Below are 6,198 nucleotides of genomic sequence, written 5' to 3'. Positions count from 1 at the left end.
GCATGATGCAGTCCTGTTATTTAAGGCTGGAGTGGTGATGGAGAACCCTTTAAGCCACCTATTCCCAGGAGGCCAAGGAAGAGGAGTCCTATCAGGGGACTGGCTCCTGGGGGAGGCTCAGCTTTTTGCAATGAGAATAATTAATTACTAACTCCTACAAAAGCCTGAGAGAGGGGGAAAACTTTGCATCTTGCTCAGTAGTAGCATGTGTAATTGTGAGGGCAGACTCTTGCCTTTTTTTGTTTTGTTTTGCGTTGCTTTGCTTTTTTGTCCTCTGTGATGCTTCGTGACTTAGTGATATGGAGTTCTTCACAACTTGGGAAGGTGGAAAGCAGATCTGATCCTCCTCTAGGTGAGTGCCCCTTGCTTGTACCTTCTTGGTGTCTGGCCTAGTGACTAATTAAGAGTTTCTTTGCAAAATGAACCCACTTGAGTAGACGGGAGTAGGAGAAAATTTACTTAGATGTTCTTAGAAACTGCAAGAAGTCTCATCTGCTGAGGGAGCAGTTTTCATCTCTTGGGAATACAGCCCTGGCTTTCCCCTGCCTGGTTTATGGGCAGGCGTTGGGGCTGGTGGTGATGCAGTGATGATCTCCTTTGTGTTTTGTGTATGGCCTGATGTTGCTAGCCTTGCTTTGAGGGGGACACCAGGTTTACAACTCCCAGCAGAGCTTACAGCAGGTGGAGGTGCATTATCCTTTCAATACAGTTCCCTTTTTGCTCTCTCCCATTGCTAATCCTCCCTGGCCCTCTGGCAGTGCTCCCTCCCTTGCTCCTCCTGCTGCCTGTTCTGTCCCCATAGCTGCTGTGGGTGCCAGCAGCAGCTCCCCGCAGCGCCATGGATGCAGGGCTGGTGTCCCCATTGTGTTGCCTCTATAATTTCCCCGGGATCCCACATCCTGGGAAGCCATTCCAGGGTGCCTTCCCATGGGCTCTGTGCTTGGAATCCCCCCAGGGCTTTGGTGTCTCTGGATGACAGTTCATGTTGGTGGAAACTCTTGAGATGACTTAATTCCCTCCCATTCCCTGCTCCAAGTTGGTTTCTTGCCCCACTGTGCTCCGGGAGGGTTACCCAGATGGCTTATATCAACAGCAGTGGTTGGGTTGCTTTAGTTGATCAGCAAGGACTGCACCTCTTGCTTTCATTCAGGGACTCTTTGGGGGTGTTTTGCCCCATGGATGTTTATCCCTGTGGAGCAGTGGGTGCTGGCAGTCACCCCACCAAGGGGAGCAAGACGTCATTGCTTCAGCCTTCGAGGGGAGCAAAGGGAGGAAGCGAGAGGAAAGCAGCTGAAAGATGGGGAAATGAGGAGTGCTGAGATGATGGGAATATAAAACTTATCTGTCATTTTCTAAAGACTTTTTTTTTAACTATTTTTTTTTGATGTGGCAAAAGGTGGAAGTGAAAGGAAGAAGGAAGTTGCTGGTGCTGAAGCGAAACATAAGCCTCCCAGGGAAGTGCTGGCCGAGGGGCAGAGAGCTCCTGCCAGCCTGGCTGGGTGTGGGAACCTGGGGGATGTCCCAACTGGGGGCTGTGGTGGGATGGAGGAGCTGGGGAGCCACCCCGTCCCACCCCACAGCTCCAGGAGTCTCCAGGCAGCAATATTTTGCAGGGGGGAAGAAACAAAGCCCGGTTAAGGTGCTGCTGGGTGAGGGTCCGGGCTGCGGCGGCTGCAGAGTCCCTGGGGCAGCCGTGTGACAAACAGCGTTTAGGATTGGCCTTCTCGCGGCAAACACCACAGGGGTGTTTGGCACAAAACCGAAGCGCGCCAGTGGGTTTTGGTTTCTCGTGTTGTCAGGGTATTTTCCACCTGAAACCCAGAGCGTGTGGGGACGCGCCACCGCAAGCTCGAATCAGGGCTGTCCCCTGCAGGAACTCCCTGCAGGGCTAGGGCAAAAAGAGCCAAACTGAGACCAAATATGAGGCTTTTGGAGGAGAATCTTGCTTTTTTTCCTCCTCTGGAGTCAAGAGTGGTTTTCTATTGAAAATTTGCCGGAATGCGCAGCCGCCCTTGTTTACTTTTTTAGAATAATGATTCCTTCACTCGCAGTGGCTCCAGTTCAACAAAATAATTAAATGTATGCAGAAATCCATTTAGGAAAAATACAGCTTTTAAGTGTGTGCTCTGCTAAGGCCCGAAATCCCGCTGATGCCTAGCGATCGCGGGTGGGTGGCTCCTGTGCCGGCTCAGCACCAGCGCTCTCCTGGGTTGGAGGAATGAAAAGAAAGCAGCACCTCTGAAGGGCCAGGAAAGCAAATGTTGAATGTGAAATGCTGCGTTTCAGGAAGCTTCATGTGGTGGTTTTGCTCATTTACATTTGAGACAAGAGCCAGAGACGCTTTTCTTCTAGAAAATTCTTTTGCTTTCCCATGGCCTTCTGCAAATATAGTTAAAGCAAGAGAAAACGCAGCGCTGTGCTTTGTCCCAGGAGAGATCTCGCATGCAGCGCCGTAGTGGAAAACACGTGCTCTTCCAGCATCATGGAAATGTCGGAGCACTGTTTGCTTGGCTTATGAAGGAGGTTTGGAGTTGACCTGCCTCATGTGCTGGGGTTTGGGTGGGGGGGAATCAGGCTGGGAGGGCTGTGATGGCAGCTCCCTGCGCCTCGTTATGTGAAAGGAGGACAGGCAAAAGCCTTTGCGGGTGTCAAAGGCCAGGCAGAGGCTTGGACGAAGCCAAGGCAGCACAGCCAGATGCGCTGCAAAAGGATGACCCCTGAAAGCCAAAGCTGAAGGCAGGGGTGAAGCCACCCACATGCCATCACTGGAAGAAATTGTACTCCCTGCTTTTCCGCTGTACATAAATTCTTGCTTCTATGTGTGATTTATTGGAAAATCATTGCACCTGTTAGATCTTGTCTCAGGAGGAGCAAAAAGGAAAACTAAGGGTAACACAGCTCTGGTGAAAGACGGGCTCGAAGGAGCAATCGGCACTAGAAGCATCCAGCTGCGGCTCAGGCAACTCTTGCATTCCTTTCTTCAGAGTTCTTTTTGGTGAGACATTTGAGAAGTTTTTCAGAAATCTGCGAATTCCCCAAAGAAGAATATTTAGGGCAGTTTTCTTTCCAACAACAAATGATGCCTTACTGTTTTGTAACATTTTTACGAGTAAAAACTTTGCAAAAGCTCAGCGCTTTTCCTAGAAGTCATTTGGCGCAAGAGCGGAGGGGTATCAAGTGAGCGGTGAGCCACGCAGCACACAATGGCGTAGGAAGGCATCCCCCTGCTAAGGTAGAATAACCTTCCTGAGGATCGGTTATCACCTCCTGGAAAGGAAGGTGACAGGGAGGATTTGTTGGATGCTGCCATTTGTGGTATGCTGAAAAATTCTTTACAGAATTGTCATGAGTTGGGCATGTCTCTTTCCTGGTAGGCTTAGCCTTGACTTTTCTGCAGCTTTTCAGAGAGCTCGGCTGCCCCTTAGCCTTTTCACTTGCAACCTGTCTCTTCTTTGCCTGTTTGGTCAGTCTTTCCCATGGGACTTCATCTGACTTCTGAAGTCACATCTTTTTTTTTTTTTTTTTTTTTTTTTTTCCACGTGCAGCTTGTGTGTCAAGCCCTATTATGCAAAACCGGCTATATTTTAACTGTTACTTCTGGAGGAAGAACAGACGTCTCCTGTCTGGAAAACAGTTGTGTAAAACCTGGAGGCCTTCTGAGGGCATTTGTTGAATTTGTGGTTTTGTGGAGGCGGGATGATGAATTCATAGATTTCAGGATTTCCACCGGCGCTTCTGTGTAGGTCTTCTAGCTCTCTGCTTTTGTTTCAAAGTACGCAGCTGGGATAAGTGACCTTTTTCAGTGGCCGTTAGGTGGCAATTCCATATAACCCCCAAGTATTACAACACTATCTTTGTACATGCAGCACTTGTGGAGTTACCAAGCCCCATGAAGAGCCAGAGGGTGGCTCTGAAGAAAGGTGAAGTGTCATGATGCCAGTGACAGCAGTCATGGCTTGATAGTTAAGGCTGATTTTATAACACTAGTCTGAAGACACATCCATTTGATGTAAGCTGTAGGCATCCCCATAGCCAGCATGGTGTGTGTTCTCCGAGTGATGCTGTCAGTGGTGTTCCTGGCTTTGGACACCAGACAGACTCATGTGGTGATGTGGCTTCCAGCTTGGAACTGGCTTATGGTGGGCATCTCAGAGTTCAGCCTGTGGGTCTGGCCGGACAGGGCGCCCTACCAAGTCTGTCTCTGTCTGGTCCTGTTGCTTGACAGAGAACAGGTCCCCTCACCCTTCCTATCATGTAGACCCCAAAGTGCTCAGATAGAAATATTTACAGACTTGTCCCTGACAATGGGACATCCATCCCCTCACTCAAGCTAAAGGGACCCAATTTTGCAATCTTCGCTCACATGAATGGTAGCGACACACCCCGTTAATCACCCCCGCGGACGTGCACTGGCACCAGCAAGTGATTAAACTAGCAAAAGTGGCTGGTTCCCTTCCTTAGCTCATAACTGCAGAGCAGGAAAAAGTGGAATAAACAAACCAAAGCTGCAGAGTAGTCACGCGAGGCAAAGGGAAGCACAGAACATCAGCAGAAAGTGCTCCAGGACAACACCATCTGCGAGCACTTGAGGTTCAGGAAATGCTGCTCTTTAAGAAGTTCACGGTGCTATCGCATTCGGCCGGAAACTGGGGGTGAGGCTGTGCAATTATGCCTTTTATTTGATCAGCATATTTTGCCTCTTTTTACGTAAAATCAGCAAATGAGGAACTTAAAGTCACTTCTGCAGTCAAAAGCTTTTGACTGCAGAATTGTTTATGGGCTTTCTTCTTTTGGGCTGCTTCTACCTTACATTCTTGCTGCGTTACCCTGAAATGTAGGGAAAGAATAATAAAATGACCTGTGCTCCAAGCTTGTCTGAAATGCCTGTGAAGCTGCGGAGGCCTCTGAGTTGACGTCCCAAAAGATGGGGCACTGTGAGCTGGATCAGCACTGAAGCATGAGCCACAGTAGGGCTGGTTGGGCTGTGCAGGCTCAGAGGTGGTCCTCTGCTGTGCCCACAAAGCTCCTGATGCAGATCTGGGAGATGCTTTCCATGGGGTGTGCAGAAGAACGATGCTCATCCCATGCTCAGGCTTGGGTGCGGGAGCTGTGCTTGCCGTGAGGTCCCACGGCGTGGCTGGTGTCACTGGGGCACAGTGTAGAGTCTCCGGGGCTGCCCTGGCTTTACACAGGGAGAGAGCAAGATGTAGTGTTGAGGAGGTAAAACCCAGATAGCCTGGGGGAAGGCAACTCACTGGCACACGTGTCCTCTCCACCTGCCATTCCTCTGAGTAATCCCTCCCCTGCTAAGTACCTTTACAGTAAAAAGGGCAGCTGCTGTTTCAGGTTAGTGGTTTCTGAGGCAATACCATTGCCTCACTGTTTATTGGGTTTCCTGGCTCCTCAGAGTGAGCTGGCTCATTGGGAAGCCACGTTCTCCTATTCCTCCTCTGCCCATCAATGGGTGATGGCACCAAGGGTCAAAAGCATGTCCACACAGCATGCTTTGCATCAACTGTACAAAAGTCTTGCTAAGCCCAAGGAGATGCTGAGATGCTTGGAGCATTTTTTCTTTTTAAGGATCAGAACAATCCAGATCATATCAGAGGCTATTTAAACAGGATGGGAAGAAATTTGCCCCAGGAAGCCCTGAAGTGATGTAGTGGCTGCCTGGGGAGAAATAACCTGCCTTTGGTTCAGTGGAAGTAAATGATTTAGAAAACCATGGGCAGACCTGCCTGGGTTGTCTTCATCTAGGCTCTTCCTTCTGCCCTTCACTCCAACTTGCTTAGCTTTAGGTCATGTTAACAAGAATTGGGGGAAACTGAGGCTGGGCGTACCCAAGGAGAGCACGAAATGCTGGGATGTGTGGGGCTGATGGGCAGGGAGGGATGCTTAGCTTGAAGGAGCGCGTTTCTGCACTGCACGACCCGGGGATGCTCGGGGGCTTTGGGGAACAAGGGAAGCGCCACGAGTAATGCTCGGAGTAGGTGGTCCCAGGCCCGCTGACCAAATGTGCCTCCCGAGCTGCTATATTTGGATACCACGAGCAAGTGATTTCACTTTCCTGTTTAAAAACAGACCCCCCCTAAAGTGACACCGCTGGCTGCTGACGCTGGCTGAGCAGCAGCCCCTCTTCTCCCGCGGGTAACCTCGGGCGGCACCAATTCTGCCTGGGAGCGAGGGACTGCAGCGCTG

This window comes from Rissa tridactyla, chromosome 11 (genome assembly GCF_028500815.1).
Source record: "Rissa tridactyla isolate bRisTri1 chromosome 11, bRisTri1.patW.cur.20221130, whole genome shotgun sequence".
In the NCBI taxonomy this organism is placed as follows: domain Eukaryota; kingdom Metazoa; phylum Chordata; class Aves; order Charadriiformes; family Laridae; genus Rissa; species Rissa tridactyla.
This window is presented reverse-complemented; position numbering follows the sequence as displayed.